We start from the raw sequence: 26,463 nt of genomic DNA on the forward strand, positions 1-26,463 counted from the left end.
GAGATGCAGGACAGCACACAGATGTGTGTGTGGAGATGCAGAGAGGGCACAGAGTGTGTGTGGAGATGCAGGAGGGCACAGAGAGTGTGTGGAGATGCAGGAGGGTGCAGAGTGTGTGTGGAGATGCAGGAGGGCGCACAGAATGTGTGTGGAGATGCAGGAGAGCACAGAGTGTGTGTGGAGATGCAGGAGGGCACAGAGTGCGTGTGGAGATGCAGAGGGGGCACAGAGTGCGTGTGGAGATGCAGGAGGGCGCACAGAGTGCGTGTGGAGATGCAGGAGGGCGCACAGAGTGTGTGTGGAGATGCAGGAGGACACAGAGTGTGTGTGGAGATGCAGGAGGGCGCAGAGTGTGTGTGGAGATGAAGGAGGGCAAAGAGTGCATGTGGAGATGCAGGAAGGCGCAATGATGTGTGTGTGGAGATGCAGGAGGGCGCACAGAGTGAGTGTGGAGATGCAGGAGGGTGCAAAGAGTGTGTGTGTGGAGATACAGGAGGGCCCAGAGTGTGTGTGGAGATGAAGGAGAGCACAGAGTGCGTGTGGAGATGCAGGAGGATGCACAGAGTGTATGTGGAGATGCAGGAGGGCCCAGAGTGTGTGTGGAGATGCAGAGGGGGCACAGAGTGCGTGTGTGGAGATGCAGGAGGGCGCACAGAGTGTGTGTGTGTGTGTGTGTGTGTGTGTATGTGGAGATACAAGAGGGCCCAGAGTGTGTGTGGAGATGAAGGAGGGCACAGAGTGCGTGTGGAGATGTAGGAGGACGCCCAGAGTGTGTGTGTGGAGATGCAGAAGGGCCCAGAGTGTGTGTGGAGATGCAGAGGGGGCACAGAGTGCGTGTGTGGAGATGCAGAGGGGACATAGCGTGCATGTGGAGATGCAGGAGGGCACAGAGTGCGTGTGGAGGTGCAGGAGGGCGCAGTGTGTGTGTGGAGATGCAGGAGGGCGCACAGAGTGTATGTGGAGATACAGGAGGGCACAGAGTGTGTGTGGAGATGAAGGAGGGCACAGAGTGTGTGTGAGTATTTCTGTCCTGACCTAAATACTTATTAAGTTTTTTTGACCCAACTACTTAAAAAATGGGACTGCTTGGTAATTATTTTGGAGGGGTGCCTTGAAAATATTATGGAGATTCTAAGGGTGCCGCGAACCGCAAAAGTTTGGGAACCACTGAGCTAGAATGAAGATAGAGATCACATTGTTCTGATAACTGTCAACAAGTAATAGCTTGTTCTTAAGCTAATTCCAAAAATTTACAAATTCTACTATCAAGATAGCATCAACTACTGGTAAACTGTGGAACCTGCTCTGGTAACTTTGATGTCCAGTCTCAACATGCCTAGAACCAGTACAGAAATAACTTATCATATCTTTAAAACTGCTCTACCACCTACTGTACTTTTACTAATATGCTGCTCCCACTAGCCACAACTTCAGGGGTTGCTGCATGTAGCTGATTTTCCTGGGGCTCCTCCGCTCTTTTTACACCCCCAGCTAAAAACTGGCCGCAAACTGAGGTAGTGGGGAGTAGTCGTAGATGAGCGTGTGGATCAACCACACGCAGCAATTAATAGATTGTGGCTTGAAATTAATCCTCCCACCGTCCCACTTACAGCCATCCTCTGCTGCCATTTTAAAGTGGAAAACAGAACTGTTTTTCCCAGGCTTCAGCTGGGGGGAGAACAGTAGTTAGATAATTTTACACTACATGGTAGTGGAGCTTTAATGCAATTTAGAAAGCAGGAAATACATAGAACATTTCTGCACGTTTAACCCTGATGTTGAAACATGATTTAGGTGTATTTCTGCAGAGTGTCTTAGCTCATTCTAGATTGCTCAATTTTGTACCAACTAACCCGTCATTGTCAACAGTTTAGCTAAAGTAATTGCATAAAAGGATTAACCCTTTGTAGTCAAATGCACTTATCCCTCTCTTTGACTTTTATAAAATGGTCATTTTCATTGCATTTTGTATAACTAATTGCCTTCATTTGTTTACTAGAATTACATGCAAGTTTGCAGCATTGTAACTGCACCTCATGGTTTAGGGATATGATGGTCCATTTTGTAAGAAAAATGTTATTCTTGATGTTATTTCTGTGAAACAACCACTGCAAAGTGGTTGTTATGTGCCTTCAAATGATTCTAGCATTCTGCCATACATATTATAATAGGAAAGCTGTCTTGTGTGCTTTGTTGCATGCCAGAATGATCTAGAATTTGAGCTGTTATCAAATTTCTCCTTATAAAATATACAGTATATCTCTCTTTGATGGCCGCATCTGTCATACTAACAGGTGGGGTTACTTGTAGGTGTCTCTTATGGAAGCAAAACAAGCAAAACACAACTAACAAATGGGCAATAAGGGTTATGCTCCTACAGTTTATATAAGCATTTTTAGTTGTGAAATGTTCTAGGCCATGTCTCAGGCCTGGGTTGGTTGTTTCCTCTGAGCACCATCAAGAGGAGCTCACCAGGTAGATTTTGACCTATTGGTGGAGCTTGACCCATGCCAGTCCCAGATTAGCTAGGCCCATTATGAGCAGGAAGGTGGATTCTATCTTTTCCCTCTAGGCTCGAACTTGCAAGTTGAAACTGAGTACTTACTTGCCGCAATCTGCCTATCTGTTCCTTCTGCCAGATTGACCTGGGATTGTGAAAATGCACATAGGGGCAGATCCAAGTTCGTCCTCTACGTGCCAATGTGTTACCTGACAGCTATTGTTCTGTACTTTGCCACTCTGCGTGTAGAAGAAATGACTGACTCTTCTCTTCTCCACTTATGCTTATTTGAAAGCAACCTTCTCATTTGTCCTGCAGCCGAAGGGTGTTTACGCTGTCGATCTCAGGTCTCAATCTTCTACAATTTTGCCATTTTGAACTAACTTCTTTCCACCTGTGCAAAATTGACAGATTCCACTACAACATCAGTTCTGGCAAACACCTTCTCTGAATACTTGTATGGCAATGGCTGAAGGGGAAAAACAGCTCTCAGGGACAATCTCTCCTTTCTCCTGTACTATCTATGACACAATCATTAAACCCTTCTTAATTGTAGCCTGCAACAACTGCTTTCTTCTAGTCATCCAGGCATTTAACCTCTCAGTTGGTACTTTCTTTTGTTTCTTCAGTGACACAAACTTCAGATTCTAGACTATTGGCAGTAACTGCTAAGTCCCTCATCATCTGTCTCTAAATCCAGCTCTATCAGTGAAGAAGGAGGAAGGAAAGCACTTTGGTGATCATGTACCTGACAATTCTCAGCAGTTTGAGGCCTGCTCCAGTTCAGATGATGGGGAGGATACTCCTCGATCCACCCAATCAGAATAGGTAAGGAAACTTCTAAAATACATGCATTGGACATTGAGATTGTCAGTTCCTCTTTCATGAGCTTACAGGATGGAGGGTGTACAGTCCAAAAAATCATGTCCCTTTCTGGTATTTAAATCAGTCATCCATGGAATTGGCCCTTTTTTGAATAACCAAAAAAGAGAATGTATGCTTGTTTAAAGTTATTTAATCTTTGCATAATACCTTTTATGAGTACAAATTAATGGGATAGGCCTGCAATAGTAAACTTGTTATTACTAGATTACCCCCTTACACCAACAGAAGATCCAGCCTCCCTTCGTGACCTGAGAAAATAGTTGAGACTCCTCCCACAGAGATTTGGCTTTATCTTGCTATGCCCTATTTCTAGTGGTGGCTGTATGAGGTGTAGCCTGTACAGCCAATTATTGATGTCAAGAACTTTCCTCTACCTTACATTCCTTCATCAGTAAAGCACATTAAATCAAGTTTTAGCAGACTCACTCTATCTTTGTTATTCCTGTTATATGGATGATTCCCTTGAGCACTCTCGTCGACCAAGCTAGTGGTTACCTATAGACCTCTATGGTAATACTAATGGTTGTGAAACACAGCATCAAATTACAGGCTCCTGTGGCTTCAACTTATGCAACTATTTGTTTGGTTACAAATCAAAGTAAATATTTTCAAAAGACACCGGAACAAAGATTCATTGAAAGTGTCTTATCCAGAATATTGGGTAACTGAGGTAACCCTTTGCAAACTTCTGTGACTGAAGTCAAATCTCAACCACATCACCACCTTCACAAAGAAGCAAGTATATAATTGACAAAGTAGGATGGAGTCAAAATCCAAGTGCCACCACTCTGGTAGGATGGTTCATTCTTGTTTCCCACTTATGACTTTTACTCCTTCTTCTCTTCCTCACTATGTCCCATACTAAAGATTCAAATAGAATCCCTTCACTCAGCTATCCAATCAGTGATCGGTTATTCCTTCATTACAGCCATTGACATGAAGGAGGCTTACCTCCACATGCCTATTTATCCTTTCCATTAGATATTTCTTAGATTTTCAGGAGGCCTATTATTGTCCCATGAACAGTTTTTACCATCCCTGCCATGGAAGTAACTCAAAGTTTCCATAGGCCTCTTGATTGCCTCCCTGATAGGTGCCATTGTCGCATGGATGCCCAGTTTTGGATGATAGTGTGTTCTAGACAATTCAGTTGTGCCATATTCTCTTCATTTCTGTATGACGTACTTGACTTTGCTTAGGGGGATTTTAAAAGTCTTTGAAATCTTCATATGTCCTTTTTGGATTGGTGTGTGACAATAACATTTACTCAGAGTTGATGAAGCTCTTATACGGTATGTACTATCCAACTGTGAGATGTCTCACAGAAAGGTGTATTTATATCATTTTGCACAGTTGTATCTTAGCAAAGGGAATGAATGCTTATACAATCATTTCAATTATCAATTATTTTTTATTTTTTTTTAATTAGTAAGGAAAGAGAGCTTTCTTTACATTACAGGGTACTTTGTATATTGCTCACTTGTAAAAAAAAATTATGAACAAATAATTTTTAATTTTATAATGTATAATATAAAATGTAAAAACTGGTGGAAGCGGGGAATACTTTTTATAGTCACTGAATGTTGATGTGTATCTTTTTTAGAATTTGTGATTTTTCCAATTCTTCTCACTGCAATGCTCAAGCATCAAGATGTTGTGATTACTTTTATCACATAAGTAAGTGTTTCCTTCTGCTGTATGCCACACAAGATGACAAAACAGAAAGGAAGCGACTCAGCCAACACTCTTGTCCTGAGAGCAACATTCCTTGTAATATTTGAAATGTGTAAACAACAATTTTTTTGTGATGAAAATTTACACTAATGGGTGATATACCTGCAATTGACAAGTAATTCCCAATGCATTGCACACTGTGTAAAATAAAAAAGCAAGGTTTAGTTTGAAAAATACTACATGGCTTGAAATCAAGTGGCCATGGAAAATCCCCATATTATAAATAGTACCAGTGTGGCTAAGAGCTCACTTTGTGCTGGGTGCTCTTTAGAGCTAGTTTAGTGTTGTGTAACGGGGTTCTGTTATGCCAAGCAAGGATCACTTGGATCTATTACAGATGAAGACCCCTGGATATAGGTGAGCAATAAAGAGGATGAATAAGGCATGTTTTGGATTGTTTTTTATTTCAATTAAAAGTGTTGTAACTCATATGTGTGTGTTTTATTTACATATTTCTATTGATGCCCTGGCAGCCATGAGTATGCTTGCGCTTGTACTACTACAAGGTCGAGCATGCCCACCAGTGTCAGCCAGTAAATACTGGGACCTGTAGTGCACCAGTGTATTAGGACCTGTAGTGCGGGAGTCTTCCCACACCTAGGGGTGGGAAGAGTCCTAGTGCTATCAGCACAGGGCTTGGTACAGGTAGGATCCGCATTTGTATTTGTGGACCCTATCTCCCTAGGAGATCTAGCTCCGTGCTGAGCAGCCTGGGGCGGGTTTGTCATTATGACAGGGGGGTCCCACACAGCGGGATCCCCTACTACTATAGTGCCATCAAAAGCCTAGTGCTGGTAATAGTAAAATAGGGGTTCCTATGTTTTTTGTCCACCCCGATTTAGCTAGTACCAGCCTGGGCAGGCAGTACTAGAGTTGGTAGGGCGCTTTTTTTTTTTTTACTGTATTGCCGGTGGTATTGCCAGTTTAAATCTAACCCTTTATGTCCAGATTGTGTCTGTCGACTTTGGAACTTGTCAACATTCAAAATGTCGACATTTTTAACTCTGTTGACCTAATGAACTTATCAACATTCTGACTGTGGACCTTTTAACTGTGTCGACACTGGCTATATATAGGCCACCAACAATTTTACAAGTATAAATGTTTAGCAGCAGGCATTTTGCAAATAACTGGGTGCTAACCATGTAAGGTCAGTTTCATTTCTCTTGTCTCAGAGTGGACTGAAAGTAGTCTTCAGCCCACCCATCCACCAAACAAGTCCTGAAGTAAAGACATTTGAAACTGACCTGGTTGTTAAGCCCAATCATTTGCTTCACAATTTCTTTTTTCTTACTTTAACATGATATAAAAGGATACATTGAGACTGGATAGCTTGACTTGGTTACCAGAAGAATAGCACTTTTGAGTTTAGTAATTGTATTTGTGTATTCGGGTGTACAATTGAGCATTTCTGTACTGTGAATACGTCCTAAAATGTGTCTTTATTTAAATTTGAGTGCATTTTAGACTTAAGGCCCCTTGCACCTGGAAAAGTGAAATGGTGGCTAGCAAGTGTAAGTTGAGAACATTAAAAGCGAGTACATGTAAGTATTGCATACCCCCCTGTAGATGCTAATATTCCAACTATGCTTTTTAGGAGGTGTATGACACCTGGGGGTAAATGTATGAAGCTCCGGGTTCTTCAACACCCGCGAGTTCGGCGCCTTCAGCGCTTAAATTTAAAGCGGCGCTGCCTTGTAAAGGGAAGTTTCCGAACTTCGCGGGTGTTGAAGAACCTGGAGCTTCATACATTTAGCCTCTGGTGTTAAGATGATAATGGCACCAACAGCACTAGCTAACCGCTTCTGATTGGCTGTTTGTGTATTGACTCTTCCAGCTAACGGTACTTCATTCCTTAGTGAAGCAGCTATATTATGTCACCTTGTGCCCATCTAATCGGATTTGTTGGAAAATGAGACTTCTCCATTTATTGATAGCACAGTCAAGACACTGTTCTCTCTTTTGTATAAGACAACTCTTTACATTGTCTTTATTATGTACAAATAGGCTAATGTAACTTTTGCATTGATAAATAATAGTGTCAAACTGTATTTCTATGCTATTGGTAGTAGCTACATGCATTTGTATACCCGACGTACTTCTGACATAGAGATGCTGCTGTTTTGAGTTGAATGTATCGGTCACAAATTGCAACAATCTTAGCACACGATCCAGTCAGAAGCAACCATGTTTAGTTTGCCATTAAGCCTAGCTATTGTAAATGTCTTGCCATTAGGTACCTGTCATACACCTTCATGGACTTGACTTTGCATGCTGGGCACAGGGGGGCTGGGAGGGCTGCTTCAGATGCCAGCATTTGGCAACTTTACACCGCCAGACTAATACTTGCAGACAGTGCCTGTGTGCACAGAAAGCCCTCTTATACACTGGGGTACGTTGTCATGGTCGATGCCAGACTTCCCTCGGCCATGATATCAATTCAATGCTGGTTTGCCAAATTATTGTGTGTCTGTCACATATGTCTAGTGTATTTCTGTTCATGATGTCTTTTAGTGTACCAGACACTCAGCTTGCTTTGGCCATGTGTGTTTATAGCTCCAGAGTCCATGTCCTTTAACCTGTTTATGCTGTGCACAGTTTATGTGCCTCCAGTAACCACTATAACTTGGACTTATGAAGTAATCAATATTCCTGACTCTTTTATGATTAAATAATGTACAAGATCCTTGACTTGACCTTGGCCATGACTATAGATGTTTCCTGGGTACTAAGCCTTGGCATGTTGGCAAGCCTTGCCAATTTTGCATGTTGCAATATTTTCCCAGTACTAATTTCAATGTGGACTTTAACTACTAATACCATACAAATGCCAGTTGGCCACTCTCTGTATATATTCCTGAGTTGTCGCAGTTTAACCCTCATACAGCACTCATGTACGTCCATTTGGAAGGAAGGGGCAGATTAACATAGGCTATGTACAGTAAGGGCGTTTAGATTTAGATACGTCCAACTCAAGTCACTGTCAAAGTACACTTATTTTCAGTTGTAACGTTTGGACCCACTACAGGGCAGCTGTAAATGCTGACCTATAGTGATGACTGACAAGGCATAGTCCCCGGATTAAAAAGTACATGTATGCGTGCCACTAGCTATTACAGAACATCTGTATGCAACTAAAATATATTGTAAAATGAAAGCATCTTTATTTTAGATAATGATATATTGATACATATATATATATATATATATATATATATATATATATATATATATATATATATATTGTTGTAAATAACTATTTATATAGAAAACTATACTGTTAAGAGTTGTTATTTTATGTTATGGTCATGTAAACATTTTATGCATTCTGATGTGACCTTTCATTGGGCATACGCATGCATACTGCACTTTGCTCTGTGTGTCTACATGTTTCGGCAGACCGTACTTGTACCCAATTCAAATCAAAACATATCTAGAGATACGCTAGGATTTAAATATGGTCAGAACTACGCACAAGTTCTGCATTTATTAAAAATGCAACTTACGTGCTAATTACATTCGGACATGAATCGGAACTGAATGTCCTCGACTACTAATTAGCTGCCATAGGTAGTCTATATACAGTCTCAAGACCAAAGTCCTGTCAGATACCATAGCTAAGGACTTGTCCAAATATCAGTCACACTTTACCAAGTGCTGTGATATAGCACATCAAGGTACTCTCTTCTCTCAGTAGGTGCCTACACAAATTAGAATTACTTCTAGGTAACATCAGAACTATTTTTGTTACATGTGGCAATATTGTGTGTGAATTTAATTTATTGCCTGGTTTGGAATGCTCCTAGGAAAACGCTTCTCTGCCAAAGTACAACATGGAGTAGCAATATGGGTCACATTGTAAGAATAGGAGGAGACCCAAAGCTTAGCTGGTGCTCAATTCAAATCCTTTGGAGGAGTGGATATGACCATGTAATTTCTGCACTACTGCACAAAACGAAGCACACCAGTGAGTCTATGCCCTCTTTCTACCCAGATCCTTGCCTTGGCTTGTACAAACTTCAGCTTCTCCACAAATGTTGCTATCTTGCTCTGCAAACCTATAGACTTTAGCAAATATTACAAAACGGTACATAGCAGGAACAAAGATAAATTACTAGTGTGCATTGGACTTTTTGTCCTTTGATAATTACCTCCACTGTATAAAGGGAACTGTTGTATTTAAGGGAAATAAGCCATTATATACTAAATAAGCATTTGCCATGTGTAGGTTGAATATACAGTACATCTATCAGTGATCATATGATTATACTCAGTGGTGGAAGTGGGGGTATATGCGGTGGTATGCCTTCTCCTACTGCCTTCATTGTAAAACTATCAAATTCCATTCACTTACATTCCCATTACATTTTTCATATCGCCACTTCTACATTCGACACCACCACTACTAAATTTCCACTTCAGCCACTATACTAAGAAAGTTACATTGTAAAGCTGCATTTTACACAGTCAGATTTGCCTTCTGTATGACTGTAGGTCAGTTACGAAAGCAGTTCTCTTCAAAGATGTCTTAAGTAATCTCTCCATTCTGTGTTATTGTGTTGCTTCCGCATTTGGGTGCCTCTGAAATGATGGTGCTCTAGATGACCACTTTAGGATGTCTAATGGCAGCACCAGCCCTGTATGACACCCCTGCGAATCAAACATATTAATGCAGTTTACAAAACAGAGAAAATGTGGTGAGCAATTGAAAATAAAGAAGTAGGCGCTTGTTATAGCTATCAACATGTCCTAATGAATTTTGTTAGCTTCTGTTACTCTGAAACGAAACATTCTGTTTCAGAACGAACAAATGAATTATTCCTTCTACAGCACTCTCTACATGTATTCACTGGGACATTCAACGCTAGCATTAGCTGAAAAGAACACGACTCTGTAAACTCTATGGAGATTGTGAGCATGAGTGTATACACACTACATGATCGGTCGGCAGGGCTGGACTGGGACTAAAAATCAGCCCTGGCATTTAAAGCACACAGGCCCACGTGTTGTGGGCTCCATACACTATATTGTTGTACACTGATGCTGGCGCAGTGCACGCTGCTGGTGCAGTACAATATGATGTAGTATGAATGTGTGTGTATGGGGGGGTATTTATTTCTCCTAATGACACTCAACACTGCATTGTTAGCACCCCAATTCCAGCAATAAATAACCCACACACACACTCATACTACATCAATACCCACCCACATTACAGCAACCAGCATTACACCCCCCCACATTACAGCATCCAGCATCATCCTCCACAGTCCAGCGTCCAGCATCACCCCCCACACTACAGCAACCGGCATCACTCCCCACATTACAGCAACCGCATCACCCCCACATTACAGCAACCAGAATCACCCCAACATTACAGCAACCGGAATCACCCCCCACATTACAGCAACCAGAATCACCCCAACATTACAGCAACCGGCATCACCCCCACATTACAGCAACCGGCATCATCCCCTACATTACAGCAACCGGCATCACCCCCACATTACAGCAATACCCTCTCCTACTTATTAACAATACTAAGCCCCAAACACACCACAACAATGCCACCACCACCACGCCACCCCATACTACAGCAATACCACCAATTATACAGGCACCACTGTAGGAATCCAATGTTTTGCTTTTTTCAAATCTCCCACAAAATAGCAACAACAGAATACTTACACACATATAGGTAACAGGTACCCTTTTCCCTCAATTAAATAGGAATGGCAGACTTTTCATGAATCATTCCACATGAAATAAAACTGTAACATATATCTGAAAAAACCCATAACTATTGAATGATCATTTGAACCCACACGGCCGCATTAAAAGTATTTCCATCAACAGCAAAATGTCAGAGAATTTTTTTTTTACTACAGTAACTGGATATGTGTCTTTTCTATTCATTTTAAATAACACAGTATATAAATTAAGGGGGATAGAGGAGGCGGGTGAGAGGTAATTGGATGTGATCCATTAGTTTGATTAGATAGGAAACATTTAGATTATTTACCTGGAGACGTCTACCCCTTGACTCACAGGCAGGGCCGACAAGAGGAATTTTGGGCTCCGGTACAGCTACTTCTTTGGGCTCCCATCATATCCAACAATAAGAGACTTGCCTTTGGCAGAAGTTCATATTATGCCACATCGTAGTGCCCCAAGGTCATATTATGCCACATAGCATTACCCTCAATTCATATTTGGCCACGCAGTAGTGCCCCCAAATCATATTATGGCATAGTAGTGCCCCCAAATCATATTATGCCACAATAGTGCCCCCAAATCATATTATGCCACAATAGTGCCCCCAAATCATATTATACCACAATAGTGCCCCCAAATCATATTATGCCACAATAGTGCCTCCAAATCATATTATTCCACAATAGTGCCCCCAAATAACATTATTCCACAATAGTGCCCCCAAATAATGTTATGCCATAGTAGTGCCCCCAAATCATTAGTAGTGCCCAGACAAAAACTCATTCACAAATAAAAATTGGTACAGCATATCATATACTGAGAGTGGGAGTCGCAGAAGCAGCTTAATACACCATTTACAATGCAAACAAAAATAGATATATTGACACAATCACAGAAAAAAATTATGACAAGCAGTGTTTTTTCCTCTTATTTAAAAATCTCTGTACAGATAAATATGCAAGAAACATTACAGCCCAATAATGAGCAATACATAGTGTTTTAAACGTCATTGGATACACAGTAGTGCCCCCAGTTCAAGAAAGGATGGTTAAAAACACATTGCACATGAGAAAATATGTGAACTTACCTGATTATGGCATTCTGTGTTCTGTTCTCCTACTGGGCGCGCTGGGCGCGTTGGGCGAGGAGGGATCTGCACCTGTCAGCTCACACAGGCAGTCAGGATCAGGAACAGAGGGCAGTGGTCGAAGTGGAAATTTAGAAGTGGGGGTACGGAAAATATAAGTGAATGGAGTATGATGGCTTAATTTTTTTCTACATTTGCCCCCTCTGTGCATTCCCATTCTTTATTACTACTTGTGTTTTATGATGGCTGCACCCCTGACATTCCCATTCTTAAGATGTCTCTCCCTTTACACTTTCTTTTACCTATGCCCCTGCACCATCTTCTCCTTTGTCCCTCTCACCTAACCCCCTGCACCAACTTCTCCCCTTATACTCTCACATGTCTTCCTGCGCCCCCTTCCCCCTGGCACTCACACGTCTTCCTGCGCCCGCTTCCCCCTGGCACTCACACATCTTCCTGCGCCCCCTTCCCCCTGGCACTCACATGTCTTCCTGCGCCCCCTTCCCCCTGGCTCCCTCACACCGATTCCTGCTCCCCCTTCGCCCCTGGCTCTCTCACCCCTCTCACAGCACCCCCTTCCCCCCTGGCTCTCTCACTCCTCTCCCTGCACCCCCTTCCCCCTGGCTCTCTCTCCCCTCTCCCTGCAAGACCTTCCCCCCTGGCTCTTTCACCCCTCTCCCTGCACCCCCTTCCCTCCTGGCTCTCTCAGCCCTCTTCCTGCACCCTCTTCCCCCCTGGCTTTCTAACCCCTATCTCTGCACCCCCTTCCCCCCTGGCTCTCTCACTCCTATCTCTGCACCCCCTTCCCCCCTGGCTCTCTCACCCCTCTCCCAGTACCCCCTACTCTGCTGGCTCTCTCACCACTCTCCCATCACCCCCTTACCCCCTGGCTCTCTCACCCCTCTCACAGCACTGCTTTCTCACCCGTTTACCAGCACCCCCTACCCCGCTGGCTGTCTCACCCCTTTCCCAGCACCCCCTACCCCGCTAGCTGTCTCACCCCTTTCCCTGCATCTCCTACCCCCTGGCTCTCTCACACTCGTGACCCCCCTCCCCCTGCGAGAATCACGGCACCCCCACAACCCCCCCCCCGAATCACGGCACCGCAGCAAACCTTCCCCCCCCTCATTCAGGAAACAAAAATCTGGAAACTGTCCATATTGAATGGAACAGTGCAGAGCTTAAGGGGGGGGGGAGGGAGCGCATGAGCGCGCAACAGAGGTGGCTGGTTCCTGGGGAACAACCAGCCACCAGGAAGCCAAGAAGTGTCGGGCCGGCCCATCTAGCCATCGGCCCTTCTGGCATTTGCCAGAAGTGCCAGATGGCCGGTCCGGCTCTGTCGGTCGGTGATTGGTCGGAAAATATTAAACAGTACGACCAACCAAATGAAACGACGATCGGCACTTTGGGTTGAATTTAGATCACTGTGTCACTATACACACTCACACGCTATTTGGCCAAATAGTCGAATGTCAGGTGATTGGAGATTTTTTGTGCAGTCATTGGGCCAGTGTGTACCTAGACTAATTCCCAGTCTGCATCCCTTTGCAATTGTTCAAACACGCCCTTACTGTACTCGGCCTATGGTATAATGCCCCCTCCCATGTCCCCATGTGCAGGCTGGCTTAGGTGGCAGAATCACACACATCTGCATGGGAGCATATTTGTGCACCCGCTTTCTGGGCATGTGTGTGTATATATATATATATATATATATATATATATATATATATATATATATAAAAAGGAATAGGGCGCCAAAATAGTGTACTATTGTCAAAATAGTAACAAGTTTATATCAATTCATATGTGCTACAAATGGATCGAAGGCTCAACCACCATAGTCCATAAGAATCCCAATCTCATAGTACCTTAGGAGATAGGACAAGAAATGTGCAAAAACAGGGAGTTAAAGCGGAGACCTTTGTGCACACACCGTGCACCAATCCCATATGTGAATAAGCGTACCAGAAATAAAATCGTTATAGCTTATCTGAAGTTCTGAAGTCCGTGTATATTCAGAGTCACTTGTAGACATGGAACATCAGAAGAGAAAACCATATAGTGTAGTATTTTAAATACAAAATTTATTGCACACACCAACAATATGCATTGCACTCACATGCTATATAAAAAGAGATAAGCTTATCAGACAAGGCCACCTTCTTCCATTGCTCCATGGTCCAGTTCTGGTGCTCACATGCCCATTGTAAGCGCTTTTGGCAGTGGACAGTGGTCAGCATGGGCACTCTGCGGCTAAGCAGCCCCATACACAGCAAGCTGTGATGTACTGTGTGTTCTGACACATTTTTATCATAGTCAGCATGAACTTTTTCAGCAATTTTTGTTACAGTAAGTTTCCTGTGGGATTGGACCAGATGGGTTAGCTATTGTTCTCCCCATGCTTCAGTGAGCCTTGGGTACCCATGACCCTTACGCTGGTTCACCAGTTTTTCGTGCTTGGACCACTTTTGGTACGTACTAACCAGTGCATACCAGAAATGACCACACATCATCGAGTGTGCTTTTCACACGCTGAGCTGAAACAGGAAGTTTGGCTTTTGGAGCGCACAGTGCATTCCAAACAACAAGGAAGACCGGATAAAGTCTACTAGATGCCCCCTTGCACAACAGGCTGGGTGTTGGTGGAGTTGATGTGTTCACTGCTTCTAATAGGTAGTGGTGATCCGAGTACAGAGAAGGGTTTATGGAGAACTGGACTCCCCCCTGCGTGGGCGCCTGATATCCATACATATCTATCTATGTATATATATATATAGCTATATATCTGTGTATATATATATATATATATATATATATATATAGAGAGAGAGAGAGAGAGAGAGATAGAGAGAGCTATACATCTGTGTATATATATATCTGTATATCTGTATATATATATATATATATATATATATATATACAAGTTAACCCATGCATGATACTCATGCATTCTAGTCAAATCAAGCAACTTAAGGTGTTAAAAAGGTCCTTGTCATCTTCATCGCCACACACACACGCCGCTAGGCTTTTATATATTAGATAATGCTAAGAATTTAGTATGTCAGTGTAGTATATAACTCTGCCCAGCAGGTGGCGCTGCAGCTTGAGCACTCTGTCACCCGGTAGTTTTTTCCACACACACACACACACACACACACACTAACACAGCATGTGTGTTCATGAGGTAAAATTACCTAACGAAAATGAGTTTGAGCCCTCAACTCGTAAATTTAGCCTTTACTACCCCTCCCACGGGAAGGGGGGGGGGAAGGGGGGATGATGGAAGTTAACTGACTTCACTATTATAATTTTTTTGTCAAATAATGTCAGTATACCAAATTTCAGGTCAATTGGATGAGCCCTTTCTGAGAAAATAGTTTTTTCCACACACACACACACACACACACACTAACACACGCCGCTAGGCTTTTATATATTAGATAATGCTAAGAATTTAGTAGGTCAGTGTAGTATATAACTCCGCCCAGCAGGTGGCGCTGCAGCTTCAGCACTCTGTCACCCGGTAGTTTTTTCCACACACACACTAACACACGCCGCTAGGCTTTTATATATATTTATATATATATATATATATATATATATATATATATGTATATATATATATATATATATATATATATATATATATATATATATATATAATATATACACACATATATACATGCATACATACACAAATACAAACAATATTGTGCAGAAATTTTAGGCAGGTGTGGAAACAGTGGTGCAAAGTAAGAATGCTTTCAAAAATAGAATTGTTAATAGTTTATTTTATCAATTAACAAAATGCAAAGTGAATGAACAGAAGAGAAATCTAAATCAAATCAACATTTGGTGTGACCTCCCTTTGCCTACAAAACAGCATCAATTCTGCTAGGTTCATTTGCACACAGTTTTTGAATGACCACCTCAGCACATATATACACATTATTTTGTATTGTTTATTTTCAGCAGCCCAGAATGTTTCCCAATAAGCGATGCCCAAGACCATTATCCACTCCACCTGCCCCACAGTTTTGACTTGAAGTTCCTTATCTGAGATTTTGACAGCCAAATCTTCTTCTGCTTTCAAGTAAACCACAAAGGATGGCATGAAGCTTGGGAACGGAATTTGTGGTTCTTGCAGTGTGACCACAAGGATGCTCCACCTAGCACGTGTTCTGGTATGTAAAAATAGGCAGTATAAAAGTGTTCTAGCGATGATTGCTTCATTACACCTTACAGCAATGTGATGTAAGCACATATACACATCGCAATAACTATGAAATCAAATTGTGAGGAAAGTCCAAGTTCAAAAAATATACAGTAAGTATTTTATCGCAAGGTTTTGTATGTGGCGCATACAATTGTGAAAATGAGCATCAATAAGAAAATTGTGGGAAATGGAAAATAAAATTCTTTATTTGTAACCTTTGACACTTTGTGCTAGTTCTAAAGCTGTAAAATAATACAGAAACTGGCACATCTATAGTCCCAAGAGATTGACATGTCTTCTTTTCCTTTTGTTGTTGTTATTTGATGAAGCAAATACTCATTTTAGCAATATTAGTTAATCATTTTCAGATTAGTAGTAGATTCACATAACTCTGAAGTATATCTGTTTTAAGAGGAAATGCAGTTACTAAAATACATGTGTCTTAATTATTTCTAAAACATAGAATTTTGCCTCCCACTCTTGTTTTGCGATTATGTTCTCATCATTAGCTATACAGCCCAGAGTCTAATTACCCTCAGTACCCGATTCAAGCTTTGGGCATCTCTAAGGAACGTGTTTTTCTGTTGTATCACTTGCATCATCTGCGGGTAAGGTGTAAGTGCCGAGTGACAGTGATGACGGTTGTGTAAGCAAGCTAGAATGTGTGTTTATATTCAGGAGCAACTGTAAAAATGTTTTGTATGTGTAGTAGAGATTAATAACATCCGGATAGATGTATTTCATGGGGAGAAAAAGATAAAATAAACTTTTTTAATGTTTTTTTTTAATAATCAGTGTACTATCAGTTGACAATAATTGAATACTTTTTTTTTTTTTGTGCGTTCTGCTGGGACTTTATATTCTACATATGTATTGTATGCTGCAGTGTATGGTGTCTATCTGCATACGGCAAGTATGTACCTATGTACCGAGTGTACCTAGACCCGTATCCAACGAGAAGTTTCTTCAGATCCGCTTCTGCTTGAATACGGATGTGCGTATGTCTTATATATGTGTGTTTTTAAAAAAACAAAATGCAAAATACGTTCATTTTGCGTGCCTTAACGATTCGGGCCCAAAAGGTCAAAGACATTAAGGGGCATATTCAATTGTCCGCGGTTTCTGCCGCGGTAAAACTATTACGGTAATAGTAAGCCGGATTTCAGCTCGCAGCTCCCTGAGCCGCGAGCTGAAATCCAGCGAGAAAAGTACCGTAATACCGGTATTTACGCACACTATTACCGTAATGACTGTAATAGTGCGCGCGGCGCGTTAAATTTGGCTGTAACGCCAGCAATTGAATATGCCCCTAAAAGGTAAGTCCATTCAAAAATCCTGTAAATATAATCATTGTATCAATATGTTTCATACAGTACACCTTCACCTGATGGCTACACATATGGTAGTCAAAAGTGTTTGATTTTTTTCATACTCTCAAATCTTAGTGGCCTGCTAGCCAGTGATAAGTGAAATAGCTAATCACTAAACATGCAGTTCTGTTTCATGCTGGGGTCACATGGTTGCTAACAGCTCAATCCAAGTGTTAGCTCAAAAGGGACACTTGCTGCTGGGCGCGTTGTGTCTCTGTGAATAACACATACACACAAGAATAACCCTAGTAATAATAGACACTAGCACTGCCACACTGAATTTTTGTAAAAAGTGGTGTAATATGTATCACAACATATTACAAAGATTAGGCAGTAAAAAAATGCAGATTATCTGCTTTTGTTATCTGTGGCAGTTTGATAATCAATCATTTCTGGTGCATTTACACATATATGACAAAGATGAAACAATAGTTCTGCTTCCTTCTGGGTGTTCATTACTTACGTTAGTTAAAGCAATATTAATAATGTGTTGTGTTACACAATGTCCCTCTAGATTAGTTGTACTAACATTTTACATTTAGCTTTTAGTTGTCTTGTTAAACACATGGGGGTAAATGTATCATACCCCGGTTTTAGCAACTCGCGGGAGATCGGCGTTTTCGCAGCTTAAATTTAAAGCGGCGCTGCCTTGTAAAGGGAAGTTTCCCTTTACAAGGCAACGTCGCTTTAAATTTAACCTGCAAAAACCGGGGTATGATACATTTACCCAATGATATCAGAATTATCCTGACCAACTAATACAAAACTGTAGTACTGCTAACCACGTAAGAACATATGCAGGTGGATACAGGGGCACGTTTAGAAAATTGTGGGGCCCATCAGTCCCCCATATCATCTCTACATTCAATATCCTATGTGGCCCTTAAATCATCATGCCATAATCAAACCCCCAGGTAATTATCTTTTCAGTCAATACCCCATATCACATGGCCCCCATCAGTCACTTATATCATCATCTCCCCATCACTCATCCATATAATCATGCCCCACATCAGCATTCCCCCTCCTCCAGCAATCTTTAATATAATCATTTCCCTCATCAATAGCTTCTCTAAACTATCCCTATCTGGCTGTGGGGAATGGCATTGGGGGAGCAGGGTTCGTTGCAGCTTGAGTGGTAGCTATATGAGGCCTGACATTTGAGGCGCACAGATGGGCCCCCTCAGCTGCCAAGCCCTGTAACAGCTGCGATCAGAGCAGTTATGCCCTTGTGTGGATGTGCGATGTACTTGTTATGAAAGTATATGCCTTCCTAAAAGGTGATATATGGATGTTCTAAAATAGAGTCTACTCAGCCCATATCCTGCATGAGTTAATTGTTATGAAGATAAAATTGTATTCAGGTAAATTTTGTTGAGATCATTATACTTATAATATTTAATTTAATGCTCAGCCATGCAAATCAAACATGTTTTTTCCTGATGTGCATCATTTTAGACCTTGTTAAAGTTCACATAATCAAATTATGTAGATGCCTACATCCAGGGCTGTGGAAATGATTATCGGTACTTTAGTCTATCTAAATGTCTTTTTTATTATGAAGAAAGAGAATAAGTACACGACTCTTCAGGTAATAGAATATCTAATAATAATGTAAAATATTGCAAATAAACGACAATTTAGTCAACCAATATTCAGTGGTGCAAATAAAGACAACTAAGGTAGAATAGAGTTTCTGAAAGCAAGGGTAACCGAGTGGAAATCCAATAACAACTACTGATGTTCAGATGTTAGTGATTGGAATGAATCTAGTATAAGCATTTATCTATTTAGCTGCTTAATTTGAGTTGCAAACCAATATATATCCATCAATTTAGTTGAAGGTTTTGGAATGGGAAATTGCAAAAGTTACACATTGGGGTTCTAGTTGTCGGAAGTTTAAAAGTCAATACAAGGTGTATCTGATTTGTGCTATGGTAAGCCAATTGGTAATAGCAATGATTGACATTTTAAGGGAAATGTATAAAAGCTGACACACAGGTAACTGTAAAAAACATGCAGTAGCCCATAGCAACCAGTAATTCTAGGAAAGTTTACAAAATAAAATCTGTCACGAACACGCTCCCAGCTGCCGTGACTTTGGGGTGTTTGCTGTATGAGGTTACACACAATTCCAGCCCGCAGTCTCTCTCTACCTATCACACAGGTTATAGACCTACTGAATAACCCCCAAACAGCGCTCACACCCCCACACACTTCAGGTTTTCCACCACCTATTGAATACGAGCAATAGGACCACAATATACTGTCACACACTGGCACAAAAGGCTTCTAGCTATCCACAGACTAGCAAGACCCACACCAGCAAGCAAAGGGTTAACTCTTCACACCTCCAGACTGTTACACAAATGTAAATGCAAGCACACACAGCTTGTTAATCATATGTATCAACAAATCACACACTGGCATTCCAAGGGTTAACTTGGTCGAGCTATTCTTCTTAACAGGCTAATGGATTCGTTAGAGTATCAAGGACGCAACATATTAAATTATAGATTTAATATACAAAGTACAGGGCATACAGATATAAAAAATAATGAATAAACAATTAATAGATTGACATAACAAGCAAAACAGTTTAAAATAAAAGGGGTTACCTTCAGAGTGTCACTTACATGAATTGCATACTCTGTGCCATGGGAAATTGGCAACGAAGATGGACAGCTTATCAATATGAATTGATTTCCTGAAAAGTCTGTTTGTTGTAACTGGTCTCAGTTTTTAAAGACACTTCCACACCTGTCTCCGCCCCCAGCGGTTGTGTCTGTGATACTTTTATCAATCATCATTTGCATGTTACCTGATTTAATACCCAATTCTATTATGTGACCTAACTTTTCTGTGGAGCGTCACACAGACCCAATATTATTATTAATAAATTCCTTATGACTTTCTCTATCTTTTGATACCAAACATGATGAAACTTTGACAATGTGACATACCTTTTCCAAAGATATGTGATTTTAGCTGTTCCTGGATAACACCCGTTCCTGTCATTCACAACCCTGGTGTGATTTCTGCTCCTCAGTATGGAGTGTTCCTGAATTTCCCAAAATATGAACTATGAATACATTTTCCTTTGAAGCTCATATTTCTATATACCTGTATAGGCCTTCAAAATGCTGCCTTGGGCTGCAAGGATGTCTCGCTGTGACCAGCCCCACAAAGTCTATTCAGGAGTCCAAAAACTAACTTGTATCAGAAAATATATCACACCAAGAGCACTTTGAAGCTGTTACAGGTGACATGGTTATCTTTGCACACTGGGATGTGCAAATACGTATACAACAGACTTTCTGTCTTCACATTTTACACTTTAGTAGCTGAACTTATCAATGGATTCATTTGATATAATATATTTACACTGCAGTTATGATTTATCCCTTATTCCCCACAATTTTGTGATGGGTGAACCCTTATAAATAACTGTAATTTCTCTATGTTCACGACAAAATAGAACATCTGATTGGTTGCTATATAGGTTACAGCAAATGTATTTACCTTTTGCAGTTATGTATTGTAGCTTTTGCTATTTGTCACCTTCTTAATGGTTTATTACAAAACTGTAAAATTCACTATATTTATGAATAGTGAATTGTAACCTTGTGAAACAAAAAAATGTAAAAAAAAATCCAGCAAAAAACAATCATTAATTGACCACATGTTTATGGAAAGCTATGTAAATTGCTGTAGCCATAGAAATGTCCTGAGAGGAGAGAACTAGGGAATGACAAATGGTGTTTGCAGAACAGGGCTTAATAATGGCAAAAAGCTGAATGCATCTTAAACTGCATCCTTAAATGCATCAGAAAAATGATGCAATTCCGTGTGCATTCTGAGCTGCAAGTATCTTAAGATATGTGCTACTCAACATACTATGTTAAATGCACCTGCTGCATGAAAATGTATTTAAAGTGTATGATGCGCTTTAAGTGTATTATGACGCAGCAGAATCACCAGTCATCATTGCCTCCCGCCCTCTTGTGATCCTAGTAGCTGCACTCCTAGCATGGGTGATTGCAGCAATTACTGGGGGGCAGGCGGGGCGGAATGAACAGGGTGATGTCCCTCTGCAAAATCTGCCACCTGCACTAGGCTATTACAGGACGGACTGGTCATACTGTAAAAAGGAAACCAGTAATATGCGATCCCCCTGTCTTAATGTGACACAGACCAGTCTTTTTAGAATTGTGCTGAAAGTCCTAGGGCTCTTTCCAACACCCGTACCCAGTGGGTGATCTACATGGGCTGCTTCTGCGGTACTTAAGCTTTGGTCTGGAACTATTTGTTCTGTGTGCTATGAATGGTGATATAGGCTGTGTGAGTCGAGATGTACATTTAGAGAGGAGTGTGGCATGGAGCAAACTGGGTAATCACCCAAGCCTTATTTGTGCTGCGGAATCAATTGGACTTATAGAGTGAATCATAGATATGAAATGGTTATAGCCTGAACAAACTTGGGTGGGAGGTTCTGAAAGCAGCACTGAAAGTTTCTGTGATTCATTTTGAAACTTCCATTTGTCATCTTTTTCTAAACTCACATATCCCCTTATGGATGGTGATAATGTCACATGCTGATGTAGAGGACTTACCTGTCCGGGGCCGTCGTCATCCCTCGGGCGGCGGTCCCCTCCGTTCAGCCGGGACGGTGAGCCAATCAGGGCTCGCCTCCCGGCCATTTCAAAAAGAAGCATGGCGACGGACCAATCCGGGCCCGCCATGTCATCACGTGGCGTCGCGTCGACGCTACGTGATGACGCTAGCGCGGCGCCGACTATTTAAGTCGGCGCGCGCGCCGCCATGTTCAGTTCGACGGCGGAGAGAGTCAGAAGAGGACGTGTCGCGGAGAGCTGCGGGATCAAGACCAGAAGAGAAGCCAGCGGAGACCAGCAGTGGCGGCAGAGAGCCCTTGTTAGGGCTAAGAGCGCCTCTGCTGCCTGAAGACCGGCGGGAACAAGAACAGAAGACAGCGGAGACCAGCAGTGGCGGCAGAGAGCCCTTGTTAGGGCTAAGAGCGCCTCTGCTGCCTGAAGACCGGCGGGATCAAAAGCAGAAGCCGGCGGCAGAGCAGAGAAGCAGCGGCAGGCGGGGAAGGAGTCCAGGAGAAGCTCCCCGAAGACAGCCCCAGGTAAGGCCTTGCCAGGCAACTCCTCTCCCGGGCCCACGCCCGCAGTACATATAATAAAGTCGGGCACAAGGCCCGTTGGCACTCTAAAGTAGGGGCACAAGGCCCAGGGACCTGGGCACTAGGCCCCAACGAGTTTAGTGGGCCAGTAGGCCATTGGTATATCTATATAAAGGGGACAAGCCCCTGTTAGTTGGAGAGGGGGACTCTGAGCCCCAGGTACAAGGGCACAAGGCCCTAGGTAGTTAGTGGCCTAGAGGCCATAGGAAGGCCATAGGGCCTGGTTAGGGGCTGGTAGCCCATCTGCTATTAAGGGCACAAGGCCCTCAGTCAGTTAGGAAGGCCACAGGCCTCAGGCAGGGGCTAGGACCCCTAGGTAGTAGGGCATAAGGCCCTAGTGAGTGGGCTCAGAGCCCTGAGGTAGAGAGGGGGCTGAGGCCCAGGAAACAGAGCAGAAGGCTCTGTGTGTAGCTGGGCAGAGACCCATGGTGTGTAGGGCATAAGGCCCTGGTGGTGAGAGGTAGAGGCGTAGGAGCCTCGTGAGAGTAGGCGCGGTCCTGTGTGAGGTGAGCACACGTGGTTAGGAGGTACGGTCGAGCGTAGGCTCCCGTGGTGCTGTAGCAACCTGCTGGTTGGCTAGCAGCGGTGGGTTCGGGTAAGTAGCGGCAAAGTACTGTAGACTGTATTTATTCTGTCTGTGTGGCGAGTGTAGTTTACATTACAGTATTTTGGTGTGCTTTCTAGCTGTGTCCAGGGGCAAGACGTCAGGCCCCCATTAAAGGTAGGCTCTTGTTTCCTGTGGTTTTCCTGTGCTAACCCGTGCTGTGGGGGACAAGTGCAAGTACCAGCATACACATAGTCAGGGGAGAACACATGTAGTTTTCCTGTCCCTTAGGTCCCCGGGGTCACACTGGTACCCAGAGGGGGGTGGCTGAGTGAGTTGGTGGCAGTACAGCACACCTTGAGGCAGTTCCAGGGGCGGCCGTGGTTCTGATCAAGGGTCCTCAAGGCCGGTTCCGTGCAGGTGGACCTGTGGTTCCGGACGTAGGGACACGTGTGAGATACCCGAGTACAGGCAGTCGGGCGGTTCAGTTCGATCGGCTGTTCCGTGCGGCAGTCGGCCCGCGGGTTAGTGTGCTGTTTTACTGAGCCTCAGCCGGGCTTAAAGAACCCGTACTTAGGGCCTGTGTGTGACTCCATAGCAAGAAGGCAGCTTCTTGGTAAGACCTGGGTGAGGGGGTTAGGAACCGCCCTCCGGTTTAGGCTGTGAACACCGGCTGGTGTTCCCCGTAGCGTGTAACTAGTAGTTCCGTTAGTGCACCACATTTAGTTAGTCCTAGTGTTTGACTTAGTTGCGTTGCCGACCATTAGAACGTTGTTAGGGTCGGGTCGCCGTTGTAGTTAGTCCAGTTTGTGGGTGCCATCTTAGTTCACGGAGAGCGTAGAGGGAGGCTGTGTGTCTTGTCATCCGCAGGAGTCGGGAAGGTGCAGGAGAACCGGATCGGAAGTGGGAGTGTCCCGGTGAGTATCACGCTCGATTCCTCCTTTCGGTTAGGCCCTCACCGGCAGGTGTGTGAGGCACTTGAGGCGGGATTAGTCCTCGGATTAGTCTTGGCCTTCAGTGCCTGTAGTCCCCCGCGTCTTGGCAAGAACAAAGTGAGGAGGCGGCAAGGAGCTTGGACTGACCGTGTCCTTGCCCTTTGCCGTAGTCTCGGACAGCCCTTACTTGGTAGACTCGGTTTAACTGTGTGTTTCCCTCTTAGGCGTTACTTGCGGGCGTCCGGAGAAAACCCAAACCGGGACCGAGGTGGGATCCAGTCATCCACGCGGATCGTGGTAAATTCGGAGGTATTAGGAGGTAGTCGCCCTGTGAGGCACATCTCCTTTAGGGACCTTACATTTTGGCGTAGTCGGCAGGATCCGCGTTCGTGATGACGGATTCACGACCAACCACGCCTTCCCCCGAGCGCAACCCGCCTAATGTGATGGCTGTGGGTGCCGCGTTGTCCCACCTGCCGAAGTTCGATGGAAAGAATCTTGCTTTCGCCGACTGGCAGGAACGGCTGCATGGCACTGCCCGGTTGTATCATATCACCGGTGCCATGAAGGTGGAGCTGGCTCTGAACGCCCTGGAAGGGGATGCCAGGAAGACGGTTCTTCTTCGACCCAAATCAGATAGGGACACCCTGGACGCCATCTTCAAAATCTTGGGAGGATTGTACGGTGACACCTCCTCTGCGGCAGTTCTGAGGAAGAGGTTCTTCGGGCGTGTGCAGAGAGAAGACGAGAGTCTAACCCAGTTTGGCAACGCTCTCCTAGAATTGGCGGGAGAACTCTGGCAGAGAGACCCACGGGGATCGGCCGCCATGGGAGACTCGGATGTGCTACTGCGAGACCAATTTGCCCTGGGGCTCTGGAACGTGCCACTCCGGCACATTCTACTGGACAAGGTGCGGGACCAACCTCACCTGGCTTTCCAGGAAATACAAGCGGAGGCTGTGTCCCGGGACAGAGATGATCACTACGGGCCTTATGCGGTAGCGCCCCAGCAAGTCCTGCTCACCAGTAGCCCGTCCGAAGCAGAGGCCCAACCGTTGGAGAGTTGTGTGAAAGATCTAAAGGAAGCTCTCTTAGCCATAAAGGAAGAAGTCGCCCAACTGCGGCAGGAAGTCCGTCGGCCGAGGGATCGCCGAAGTGAAGGGGGACCTATGGAGGAACGGCGAAGCGCCCCCAGGTCCCAGCAGGGCCCAAGACCGGGCGTTCGCTGCTGGAGATGCCAACGCGTGGGACATTATGCCCGAAACTGTCCCGAACCTCCAAACCAGGCACCGTTAAACTAGAGTCCCTCGCGGTGAAGGGGCCACCCGCGGGGGAGATGGGGGCAAACCCCAACTTCACCAACTCTGCTGATTTGGTGGGGGAGTGCCCTACCGTAGTAGCCACGTTAGGGGGTAAACCACAACAGTGTCTGCTGGATACGGGGTCTCAGGTGACCACTATGTCGGAGCGGTGTTTCCTGGAAAACTACGCTCACCTGCAGAAGAGCCGGGCCCAAACGTGGATTAAGCTGACCGCCGCCAACAATTTGCCCATCCCTGTCGTGGGAGTAGTCTGGTTGGAAATTGAAGTATGCGGACAGACCTTGGGAAAGAAGGGCATTCTGGTGGTTGGTGGAAAAGAGCTTCGTCATGGCCCGGTGATCCTGGGGATGAACGCCCTACAAAATTTGGATCAGGCCTTATTCCACGCCAAAGGGGCTCGATACTGGAGAGAGTTGGACGTACCCCGGCCCGTGCAGCAGGTTTTCCAGAGAATGGTACGACGGTGTGATGAAGAACCGACTGAGTCGGGACTGGAGCTCCTTGGCTACCTACGGACCAACTATCGACAGACGGTCGAAGTACCCCCTGGTCAGGAGGTGCTGCAATATATGGAAGTGAGGACAAACCGGAGATTAGAGGGAAGAGTGGTGTTGGTGGAACCGGTCAGTCCGGAACGAACGGCGGAAGGACCTCTTGTAGCCCGTGCGTTGGCCAGGGTACATCGAGGAAGGGTACCCGTGAGGTTATGTAATGTGCAGGACCATACTCAGACGATGGGGCCTGGTACGACTGTCGCTCGAGTTATCGCCGTAGAAGCAGAACAGATTGGAGATGACCGGCAGATACTTCTCAAACCCGCGTCAGGACAACAAGGGGGCCTGGCGGTCCAGGTGGAGGGTGACGATAGCCTGTCCCGCGAGTGGAACGGCAACACCATTTTGGAACAAATGGATGTTTCCTTGGAAGGGATCGAGCCTCGAGATGT

This window comes from Mixophyes fleayi, chromosome 5 (genome assembly GCF_038048845.1).
Source record: "Mixophyes fleayi isolate aMixFle1 chromosome 5, aMixFle1.hap1, whole genome shotgun sequence".
NCBI classification, from domain to species: domain Eukaryota; kingdom Metazoa; phylum Chordata; class Amphibia; order Anura; family Limnodynastidae; genus Mixophyes; species Mixophyes fleayi.